This window comes from Neopelma chrysocephalum, unplaced genomic scaffold (assembly GCF_003984885.1).
Source record: "Neopelma chrysocephalum unplaced genomic scaffold, ASM398488v2 Primary Assembly neopelma1_23, whole genome shotgun sequence".
NCBI classification, from domain to species: Eukaryota; Metazoa; Chordata; class Aves; order Passeriformes; family Pipridae; genus Neopelma; species Neopelma chrysocephalum.
In genome coordinates, this window is record NW_020897691.1 from 33,191,549 (window position 1) to 33,204,376 (window position 12,828).

General features: G+C 38.3%; 1 protein-coding gene across 4 annotated transcripts in view; it reads left to right on the forward strand.

The window, feature by feature from the left end:
• Nucleotides 1-12,828, forward strand: part of HS3ST5 (heparan sulfate-glucosamine 3-sulfotransferase 5) — a 202,311-nt gene that overhangs the window by 156,163 nt on the left and 33,320 nt on the right. The window contains exon 1 of one of the 4 annotated variants that reach the window (XM_027692835.1): nt 12,028-12,148. The exons of the other annotated variants lie outside the window; for them this stretch is intronic. The gene's annotated coding sequence lies outside the window, so the exon portion shown is untranslated. Of the gene's footprint in view, nt 1-12,027; nt 12,149-12,828 lie in introns of those variants that run through there. 4 annotated transcript variants of the gene reach the window in all.

The window sequence follows — 12,828 nt, forward strand, 5'->3', positions numbered from 1 at the left end:
TGTAAACAAGTTGTTGATTTTCATAATTTATAGCTCTTAGAATTTTTCTGCCTTTGGGACTGGGTTTGCTTTTTACTGAAAACTGGTCTCCCTCTTTAGCTGTTACTGGGGGGTTATAACATTGCCTTTCAAGAAAGAAAGATTACTATACATTTGCTTCCTTTTACTCTCCTATCCGTACCTGAACATTTGTTTGTCTTGTAACCATACATCAGAATACTTTTTAAAAGAGCTACCGCTATTGAGAAATTTAATATATTAACCCCTAAGCTGACGTAGTAGCACACAACAGACTCCCAGCTGTCCATTTAGCTTGGTTGTATGCAAAGCAACTTGAGTTTCACATAATGTTTCACAGCCTAGAGGGAGAATCAGGCCTTCGATGTTATGTTTAGAGTTTGCTGGAAATTTTTCAACTGAAAAGATTTTCAGTAAAAACAGGACCATTACTGATGAAAATGTGATTATAAACTATATGATGAATTGCCTCTTGATATGATTGTTTATTTGGTTTTGCTGGTATCTGTCCAGCTGGCTAGAGGAAAATAAGTATCTTCCAGATTTTCTTTCTTTTTTGTTGTTTGTTTGGTTTTTTTTTGTTAGTCTTCTGGTGGAAAATGTTGAAGAGAAAAATGACAAACAATGCAAAAAAAAAAAGCAATATTTTTCTAAATACTGTTCGTTTAGAAAAAATGCCCATTTCTCATTCTGTGAAATTTTAACAGCTCCAATTCTTATGTATAAATGAAAGGAAGAGAAGAATTGTTCCACTAAATTGTCCCCTTAAGCACAAAACCTTGCCTATATGTCTTGCCTGCCCATGGCTTCTAGCTATTTTTCATCATATCTTTCCCATTTACATCCTTTCTCCACCCCCTCCATAGCCCCATGCCATTTGCAGAACACTTGCAGGTGCTGTTTTGCACTGACATTCCCTGGGCTGCTTCTACACCAGGGTGACTGTTTAATGCAGCATGCTGGCAGGGCTCCACATGGAGCAATCGCCAAGACTTCCCCTCTCTCCCCGTTGGTATACGAATGAGTGCAAAATAAACTCAGCAAAAATTTGCATTCAGGCTTTCGTGGACTGAGCATGGAGTTTTGATGGACTGACCAAACCTATCAGAAGTTTTCACTTTTCTTTCAGTCATGGGGAGAAAGGTTGTCATGTCTTCAGTGTGTGTATATGAAAAGAGCTGCATATAGTTAATGAAAGTCATAGGAGCAGCTCAACTTTGCTGTGAGGTTCGGAACACGAAAGATCATATATCACTGTAACCTACCTAACCTTCCCTGTACTAAATGACAAACTGCTGCAAATAGCCTTTGGGTCAGGTCTCGCATTCACTAAAATACTTGTCCTTCAGCTGAGGACTCTGTTGAACTCATATATCATTCAGCATCTTAAATCACACAGACTTGCATAAATGCTAAATACTAATTAAGACTGAAAAAATTACTGAAAGATGAAGTCCACGAAATGGGTCAAATCAAGGCTTAATTACATTTAGAATTTATCTTTTTAGATGACCTTAGGAAGATAGAAGACTGCAATTTTCTATGCGTTTATTAGGTTGCTACTGTATTTCTTCCTGCAACTCGTATCTCCCTCAGAAGCCATTCAGACTACAGCTTGTGCTCATCCAGAAAAGGATTTCCAGTTGGACACTTCAAGAAGCAGGATGTGGCAACATTGTTGTGCTCACAGGGGCTTGGCTGATGCTAAGAATGCTTAAAATTGTTCTTATATAGGACATGTCCGTTGATTAATGGATCCCAAGAAGCAGTTCTTAAAAGGTTTTATTTCAAAGGTTTTATTTCATATACAGGACATCATTTGCTGTGAAAATGTTGTTATTTGAAACATTTCAAGGACTTATCTAAAAATGCATTTTGGAATCAAGTAGAAACTATAGATGTTGCCTTGTGCAGCCACACAATGAAGTTAGTGATCATTACTTAAGCACTTCTAAAGCTAAATGATTTCTGAGCAGTGTTTCTGCCCTGAGGAACAAGCACACTAAGAGAAGACAACTAAATAGTCAGTAGACACTGAAAAAAGGGAAGACGACAGACAATTTATATATCCAATCAGTCAATTCCTTGCAAGGAGCATGGCAGCAGTGTTGGGGTTTTTTATGTGGCAGAAGGCAGGAAAGTAGCAGATATGCTCAGGGAGGTCAGACAGTGAATATAGAGCTTTTAGGTGATGGAGAAGCTGACAAACTGGCTGCTTTGATGTGAATTGAATTGCAACGGGGTTTTTCTGAAGTGAGTAACACAACTTTGTGTAGAGCACATGATATAAATAATGAAAAAGAGAAGAGATATCGTACTGAGTCATATGTTTGGAGATAAGATACGAGTTGCTGGCAGGGAGATGCAGAACCTATTCTGAGCACAGCTGCAGAGGAGAGGACTCAGGAGAGGTGACAAGGGAGGGGAGAAGGAGATATGACTCAGGAGGTCAAGAGGAATCACATATACATGACAAGCACTTTTCTTCTGCATTTCAAAATGTGATGTTAGCACAGAAGCCGTATTTGATAAGAACAATATAAACAAGTTTGTTCCAGCCTTCTTTCCATTCCTAGAAATCAAACACAAAGGGTGGCACAGCACTACCTCAATTTACAGTCTGCCATTTTCCATTTTGCATCTGGGCTGCTGCTAGTGTGTCATTATTGCTGGCCTCCAAGTCTCATTCAGCAGCTCCTGATGCAGAGGTATGATTCCCTCCATCAGATGAGCTATGGTCTGTGCTGTGGTGTCTGCAGTTCCAGGTTAGTCCTTAGAAAACTGGGTGGTGGAATTTAGAGAAGATCCAAAGCTGCTTTGAATTACACCCCAGCTGTGATTAATGTGGGAATGTAGTGCGAACTGAGCTTCTATAAAAACTGCATGACAAGGTTGTGCAAGGCCAGGAAAAAGAGCCCGGCATATTTGTTTAAAAAGTCACAATATATCTGCAGCTTTTTAAATGACATTTAAAAGGAATTCAGACAAAATTGTCGTTTGTTTTATATGTCTTCTGATTAGTCTTTGTTGAAATTATCTGTACTGCAGAATAATTATCTATATACAATTCCCTACATTAGCATTATAACCTAATCAAATCTATATAGTTTTTTGTATGACTTTTTTAATTGGTTCTGTAATAGCCTCAGTGTAAAAAACAGTAACCTGAAGTGATTAGTCATTAATTATTTTTGTTGTCCCTGACTCAAAAGAAAAGAGATGACCTAATCAAATCTGTACCACTACACAGTCTTTTCCAGAAGTAGGTAGAAGTATCAGAAGCCGCTTCTAGGGGGCAGAAAATTACTTCAATTCTTTCCCCAAATGACTGCACAAAGTTTGATGTGGAAATCCAGCAATATCTTCCTAGAAACCACTGTGGGTTTATTTATATCAGAGAGAGAATTCTTGCAATTGTGTGTAAATCAAAGCCTTATTTAACAAAAAGGAGAAACTTATTCCTTTTATGTCCAGCACTATCTTATTGAAAGGAATTTTTTCACTAGATTAATAAATATTAAAAAATAAAATACAATTCTAAACAAAGAATACAAATGAGAGTAACATATGTAGAATTAATGACATGCAGTTAACTATCCTGGCTTACATTCCGGAATGAGATAAACTGTCACTTCTTACAAAACTTAAAAGTGTAAGGGCTAGACAGCTACTTCTGCACCTTGAGCCAGGAAAAAAGAGGTATATGTAAGGTGCATTGTTCAATATTCTTAATTTAATACACAATTTTATACAGATATATAATATGTAGTTATACGCAATGCACAAAAAGGTATGAGTATACTATACAGCCTTATGACAATATTTCATCTTATATATGACTTACGTAGACTGTGACAATACTGTTTTATGTTAAGCATCATTTAAAGGCATATGTGACCACTATTAGAGGTTAATATTATTAAAGATATAGGTATCAGTATTTAATTTACTAGTGCATATGTAGCCAATGCACTCAGTATAAAACATCTTTTCATGTTAATCACTGTACATAGCTAGAAAAAGCCCCTAATTTGAATAGTTTGAATGTAATTAGATGAAATGGAGAAAGGAAATATTTTAAGATATGGTGCTGAGGCACAGATATACTTAATCACTTCCCCTTCAGTAAACAGACATTAAGCAAAGGGGAAACTAGACTTGGATGTCCTGAGTCCTAATGAAGTATCTTAAATTCAATGACCATCCTTCCCTGCTAATGTACATCCTATTGTGTTATTCCCCTTTTTATCTTATTTTATACCACTTTGTACTTTTTTTTTCAGCCAGAATATATAATAGTCAAAGATAATACTGGTGCCAGAGGATAGAACTTGCATTAACAAGCTGATGATGTCAGGTGCTGGTACCAATTTATTTATTTTAAATTTATTTTAAATTTAACTGCAGATCTGTCAACAGAGAACTAAAAGGGAACTTATATTTCCCTCACACATCCTCAAAAGATTAAGCAACTAAGCCAGGGGCATCAAGCTGACTGATGCTGCCCAAAGTGCTGTTGCTTAGCGTTGTCGTGATCCCAGTGCTCTGCAGGTTTGTCTTTTGTGGAGTGCCTTCCAATGGACTGCTCTATCTCGCCTGTCCTGTGGTCTCTCAGATGTGCACTGGAGACATACCCTTGGGCACCAGGACCAAGGAAGAGGCTTTAAAGACTTCTCTTATGCCCACAAGAGCACCACCACGAGCCTTTCACAGTCCTGCCCTGCTCAGTAGCTGCCTTCTCGCACTGGATTTGCTTGGACTCAGCATGGTCAGTCAGAATACCTAGTTAGGCCACAAAAATCATGACATTGCTAAAAAATATTGAAAAAAATTGGCTTTCTATCAGCTTTGAGCTTACCTTTTGGGCAACACATCAATAATGTTTGCAAGGGATTTTCCACAGCCATTAAAGCTGGTTAATTGGCTGCTGACACATTGAGTGGGTTTTTTTCCATTCTGTTTCTCCTCTTTATACTCATGGATCTAGGAAATGAGGTTTTATAAAAAAAATTAATCACTGAATATTATCAAATGCACCATAAAAAGATGAAAGTGAGATAGATAAGAAAAATCAGCTCTTGCTTAGAGAAACAGAAATTTTATGCTTGTAAGGGCAGCAGGTGTGATTCAATGGAGCTATACCTTTTAGAATATTTTTTCTGCTAAATTTTTAAGAAAAAGACCTTATTTCCTTAACTGTATTTTATCCAAATAATCTGTTCTATCCAAATGGTTTCCTTGCTCTGTTATTAAGATACTTTTTTTCTCCCTTGTCTCCACATCTTTTATCATTTCAACTAGTGACATTTGGCATTTTTGAAGGTAGAACCTACAACATATAAATTTTTTACTGTGATTTAGATGTTCAATTAGTGTAAGCACATGTTGTGTCAGAAAGTACAGGGGAAAATAGTTACGGGGAGGGAGGCAGAAGATAAAAGGTGAGCAGTAAGTATGAACCTGAAGACTGGTAGTAGAAAATAAATACCTTGTCATTGTGTTAGCAGAAGCTAATTCTGCTACGTTATTTTCTAGTAAGACATATATTTTTTAAAGATGTAGCATTTTAAATGACATGAGAGATTAAGAGGAAAGTATCACATATTGAAGTCACTTAAAATTAAATTTAGGAATATTTTCTTGTGTTTCTAAGTACTGCTATCTGCTAAAAAAATATTATTATGTATCCACATTAAATGATACTTTTGTAACAGATCTTAACATGAAATAGGAATGATGTCTCCAGAATTCAATAGAAACAAATATAATTTTTTAAGCAAATATTTTTAAAATATATACAGATCTTTCTTCATATATGTTTTTGTGTATATGCACATATATGAAGTCCATTGTAACCTCTCTACTTTTCACAGAGGAAAATCTGGGAATCTGATACATTACAAATCCTAATCTCACCCTCCCACCACACACTATTTTATCAAAATATCTTTCCTAGAAAATGGCTGTCTTCTGAAAATTCAAAGCTGTGGGCTAAATTCTGCACCTGCTGATGTGAATGTATCTGTTCCAGCTGCCTTTAAGGTGGGCTGCAAGGCAATGACAGCCTGGGACTCACTGAGATCCTAGCAATAGAGGGATGGGGGATCATTTGCTCTCACTGAGAGTGACAGTACCTTAAAGAAAGAGGGACGGTAGAAACTGGATACCTAATTTGTTTAGAGCAAATTTCCAAATTCTGGCACCAGTTGCAATTTCAGGAGCTTGGGGGAAAACAGAAGTTGCAGGCACTATTGTGTAAAAATAGCATAGTAAGCCTGTTTGGAGGAGTTGTTTTCCTTGTGCACCAAGGAAAAGGCAAAGTAGGAAACTACAGAGCACACGGTGCTGCTGGTAGAGCTTCTTCTGCTGCCTCCTGTGCACACACTCTGCTCTTGGAAAAGGCTGTCGAGAGAAATAGGAATTCCTGCTGTTACAGTGCTGGCAGCACCCTTCTATGTATATCTGATAGTTTGGTAACTTCAGGATAATGAGATCGGGTTGAGAGGTTTACTGTCAATATGAAGGGAATGGTGCCTCATTTCTATCATTCTGCAGACAAGGACCATATCATGTTAGGAAAACAGAAAATGACCTTAAGTTTTGCCAGTTAGATTGGACATTAGGGAAATTCCTTCATGGAGAGGGTTTTCAAGCATTGGAACAGGCTTCCCAGAGAACTAGCTGAGTCAACATCCTCAGAGGTATTTAAAAGATGTGTAGACATGGCACTTAGAGACATGGTTTAGTGGTGCACTTGACAGTGCTGAGTTAACATTGGGACTCCATGATTTTAAGTCTTTTCCAACCTAAATGATTCTATACCTCTATGATTCTGTGATTCTATATTTTCTACAAGTCTACATTCACAGAACCCTGTAAATAGCTAATCACAATATTGATGACAAAAAAAATCTTTGCCTGGAACGGTCAGTGGCTGCATGAACAGTAACAATTGCAGATACAACAGTAGTTGTATAAAAACTAGGGTATACAAGATAAAACAGGTGTTTTACATGCACCTTACTTTTAAAAATATCCATGTCTGAATTGAGACTGTGGCAAGAAATTAATAACAACAGGTAATTGTCACACAACTGCATCTTCCTCAGGAACACCTGGGCAAATCTCCTGTTTAGAGCTTTTCAAAAGCAGACTGGACACTTTGCCAAAAAGTAATTGTTAGGAGAAAACCTGCATGGGAGAAACACAAGCTAACATATCACTTTAATCTTTCCTTCCTAGAGTATGACTCAATAATTCAACTAAAATTATCCTTGACTTTCACAAATTTATTTCTCATAGAAATATATTTGATGATCCTCAACAAGTTTGTTCCTACACCTGCTAAAGACAGGAAAAATTATATTTTGTGGAGCAGTAATACTGCAAAATCATAGCCTTGTTTTTTCAAAGGATCTGGTTTATGTATATTTATGCTTAGATGATGAATGTAAATACCTGGTGCCCCTACACCAAGTAACCATATGCATAAAAGTTAGTGTCAGGCAACACAACATGTGTCTTTTACTAAATCAATGGCCAAGAAGTGATAAGAGTGTTGTAGTACCAGGTAATCATTGTATAACTTCTTCAGGCAAGAAATAAGTGGAGTTGTGGATGAAAAGTTCATTTCTTTTTCTTCCTCCCACCTGTCCCAGTCCCTAGATAATCTGATCTCAGTAAAGGTCCAAGATGTTTAGCTTACTAGGAGTTCTTTAGCACAATATGATTGTGGGAATACTTATCTCCAGTATATTAGCTTTCCTATTTCAGTACACTGTTTTTCCTTCTCTCAGGACCTGCACACCCCCAGCATTCCCTCACCAAGACTAGTTTTTTGGGGGAGAGAAAAGCAATCTTCTGGATGGGACAAACAGATTTGACGCATCTCAGCCTTGCAAGGAAGCCTTGCAAGGCATGAAGCCAGAGCTATCCTGAGAGCAGGCAGCACCGGCAGGAGCACCAGGCTGTATCGAGCAGAACAGCCTCAGCATCAGAAATACGGAGGGCTGCACCCACACCAGTAAGACAGTAAGGCAGAGGCTAAAACACTATCCTGGGGTTGTTCACTAATAGATAGCATGCTCCCTGATGTGCACTTTGCTTCATGCCACCTAGAATTCCCTAACCCAATGTTCCAGCAGTATTCAGGAGGCTGTAAGCAAAACATTTGTGGTCACTCTGACTTAAAGAGTATTTAGCCTTCTGGGTGCACACTGCTTTAAGGCCAGAGAGGAGGCTACAGAGCATGCTATGGACTGCTTAATTTAGCAATCCAAATGTAGTGAGCAATGCCACCTCATAGCTTTAACATCTTAACACCTAACATGTGCATTCTGCTTTGTAGTGTTACCATATGGTGAAATATCAGCCTTTAACATGAAGAAATTGTGCATACAGTGACATGTGTGGTTGCGTGTGTCACTGCTATGGATATACAGGGAGAAATGCTTATGTAATGGCAAGTATGTGCACCTTTTAGTAGAAAATCCATCTCTCTTAAATTGTATCTCCGTAGGGCTATTTAAAATATTTTTTAGCAGTATAAAGATGTAATATTGTGCTCAGTAATTCTTAGTACTCTTTGTGGCAAGAAAATTGTTCTCCTAATCTCTTACACCTGAGAAGCATAAAAGAAATAAAGCTATCGTTATTAGTTCCTGGACTCTGAAGAGATGCCATTGCAATTCTGTCACTACTCTACAGAGATCTGTCCATCAGCATCAGACTTTTAATTGTTCCAAACCCATATGGATTTCAGGTAATTGTGTATCTTTTAAAAACTATCTTTCTGCATAAAAGCATGTTAAAATTACCCCAATATGTTCCCCTTACAGATGTTTCCATTGCTGGGATGTTTGTTATCCTTATTTTGCTTCATACATTTTACTTGATAACAAAGGACATAGATATCACAGCAGACATAGGATATGCAACATTCATTTGTGCCTTTGCATCTGGTTACCTATTTATGTCCTTACCTGTAACACTCATGTAGACCTGCTTAGCATCATGCATCTGTGACAGGATTTTAAATATAAATAGGCAGATGCTTGCTTGGCTTTTCAAAGGCAAATCTCTCCTATCTGCCTTTTTTCATGCACAAGGCTGCAACATCTCAATGGAGGGCCAGCTGCTCACAAGTGGAAGAGGAGGGAAATACCAGGCGTGCACCTGTGGGCAGCAAGGGTCAGCGCTATTTCTCCTGGTCCAGGGTGCTCTGTGCCAAGCAGAGATTGTTGGTGCCTGAGGCTGACTCTGACATGCATGGCCACAAAACGGGGAAGTAGCACAGCACTGTGAAAGGGTGCTGTGCCAGCCTGGCTTGAGAGGAACAAGTGGCAGACATCAGTGATGAGAAACAGACACCCAGGCCAACAAAACTCAAATGTCCAATGTTGCCTAAACCTTAAAGTGCCCATGACTTCACACAGAATGCTCCTGTTTCTAACACCAATATAATGTACAGTAGTCAAATGCAAAAATTTGAAAGACGAGATTTGTTTAATGATCGTAAAGAAAGGAAAAGAGGATGTTCCCCAATACTTTTCTCTAGTTGTATCTTGCTTGCCCTATGGTCTCAGGATAGGAGTTGCAATTCTGAACTTCAGACAAAGCCAAAACAGAGAATGAGTCATGAGCAGGATTTTGTCCTGAATTCTCTGATGTTCCCACTGAGGCCAGAATTGCTCAGGAGTGTGGGGGTTTCATTTCAATCCACATTCACATTTGTACTGGAATTAGGCTGGTTGAGACAGGGGATGTTTTTTCAGTTGCATTTCACCACTAGTGAACACAGAACCCAATCTGATTAATAACTAGTGTGCTGCAAGCCCAAACCAACTCAGGAATAAATGATTAGTGAATGGATCTTGCTGCCAAAGAAATGATTGAGGACATGAACTGAATAGGATTAAATTTGACATTAGAATTTTAAACCGTCTAAGCAGAAAAGTACCATATCCTGAGCTCAACTCAATCATTGATTGAGAGGGTTAGGGACTAACTTCCTCATTAAGCAGGTTCTTCTACAAATGTTTAAACTTTGGTTATATTTCACTATGTTGTTTCTTACTCATTTTGTTCCATTCATTTTCAGGGACAAGGAGAAGTAGGGAGAAGGAAACTGCCAGCAGATTTTGAAATCCAGAGGAAATTATTAGGAGTGACTTGCTCAGATTCCCTCAGTATAGGGGGAAATAATAGACCTGAAAATAGTCCTGACCCTGCATGCCTGAAGGCAGCAGAGTTAGCACAGTGTCAGGCAGACCCTATGATGGGACAGTGGCATCAAGGAGCAGGAGGTACCAGAGGCAGGTTTTATTGGACAGTTTGGACACTACTTGGGGTGGTGGCAGCTGCTTGCGCTGAACTTTCCAACCTGCACAGCCCTACCCTGACTGCAGAAAGAGAACTGCTACCTAGGCAGGATGTCAGTTTAGCTTAGTCTGGTAATATCCCTGTTCCTAATGGCAATTTCTGGGATTTTTAACAATGTAATAAATTTTGGTAATCTTAGTTCGTGTATACCTGCACAGATTTGTTGCTCTAACAATTATTAAACTTTTGTGCATGTAAACAGGTGTAAAGAAAAATACTCAAAAAGTCAATTGATGTAAAATTTTTTGTGTCACATCAGCCTCTAATCTCTCATTTCAGAAAACGTGATGTGAAAGAACCAGACAACCTATAGTAGAGTATCATATTGGAAATCAGCCTAAGAGTGGTCATTTGAGAGTATTGGGCCAAAATACATTGTGCCAAATATTTTACATCAATTAGCAGCTCATTCAGAGTTGTGCCATGCACAGAAATCATCTACCCCCATGAATGATCATAAGGCGTTAAAAAAATATAATACTTGAATCCTGGAAGTAAATGCTGGAATCACATCCCCAAAAGAGAATTTTCTTTTGCAGATTGCATGCCAAGCTTTTTCTGAGTTATTATCACAGATGGTGAAAAATTCCCATGGCCCTATCCTCATGTTCTTTTTCATTCCAAATGGAGTCCTTTGTGAAATACCAGCATGACTGCATATGTTTGAACTCTGACTGTCCACTTAAACGTATGCTGCACTTCAATGGTGTGGTCTCTGGGAGACAGTGTTAGGCTCTTTTACAGGAGGTTTAGAACAATCTATTTTCACCCCAAGGCCACTGAAATCCTGCCTAGTATTATCTCTGCTAGACTGTACCGCTAAACTAGAACAGTCAGAGCTGAAACACAGTCTGTCATTCTGTGCTTAATCCAATAGAACTGCAAGCTTTAAAAAGGCAATTCTAGTCTCTCTCTGTCTTCTACACCCAGCTCCACGTATCCATCACTTCCCTTAGCTCTCCCCAGTGATCTTTCAGCTCTTGAGTTAGTGGGATTTTCTCACAGATCCAGTGGAAAACAATGGCTGGCTCTCTGATCTCTTGATCATTGGTCTGACGGATGACCACAGACAAGATGCTTCAACTCTCTTTCCCTCCCACCTGTGCCTTTATACAGTGGGGAAATAATAATGGTAAGGTCCTCTATCATGGTCACAGATCTTCAATGTTAGTGTATTCCTCAGTAATTAGAATGAGCCTATTTAGTTGACAGAAAAGCCAAATTTAAAATTACTCTGGTGACCTTTCATCTTAGACCTCAGAATTTCTTATGTTTGTATCAACAGGTATATAGTACCCATTTGTTACTTGGTGTAATAGGTATTCAGAATGAATTTTGAAAGTATATAGTATCAGAGACCTATAAAAGAAATCACAGGAGATTCAGTTGTTCTTCCAGTGGGTGCTAAATTTTATATCTGCTACAAATTTGGGGAAGAAAATACTGCTTACATTTTGCAGCTAAATAGTAAATGAATTTTAGAAGGGATGTAGGGGGAGCTGGTCAGCCTGATTGCAACCTTTCTGGTGTGCACACTGTTTGTCATCTGATAGGAACAGAGCAGACTTTGCAGCAGTTCTGCCCTCATCCCTCACCCTCCTGCTGTTCCATAGAGCTGGCCGCTATGTCTGTGCACTGCCTACATTTGTAACCCCTGGCTTACAGGGATAATTTACCTCAATTCTGACTGGTGGAGTAGTACAGAACAGCTGGAACCTGCTCATGGACTTGGCATTTAATGGGCTTTTTGGTGAGTAGTGGTACAAGCTTTATGTATCTGGTACTGGTTCACAGTGTACAAACCGTATTGAAATGGATCTGTTTCATAAGAAATATGATTTTATGTTTCTTAATTAAACAATTAATTTAGTTTTACCTGTTATTTTGCAAATGTCAGGGGATAAAGTTGCAAACAAGTGGATGCTGTATTTACATCAGGAACTGAGGATTAAAGAATTGTGTAAAATTGTTAGTATTCAGAGTTGATTTCCAGATTAATGTTTGGATGCTTTTGAATTGAGAGTTAATTTTACTTTTTCCCTCACTGATTTGATAAAACCCGGTTTGAATACCCTGTAACAGAATAAGAATACAGACTTAAAGAAAGTCTTGACTGACTGATCTCTGTGAGTGTCCTTGAAAGTCCTTCTTTATTCTGATTATGATTCTTTTCCATTGGGAAACACAGGTTGTCCTGTAACTCTAAACTAATAAGAAACAAATGTCAAGAGAAAACTTGGATGTTTAAATCAAAATTGATTTGCATGGTCTAAGACTGACAGCTGTTTCATACAGCTGTGTGTCAGTCTGTGGAAATCTATCTAAAGTAAAATATTCTCAGTGTGTTTCATCCAAATGAGACTAAATTTATCCACTGAAAGCAGAGTCTTGAATAAACCTTGGTTCATTCACAGAGAAGAAACCCATGCT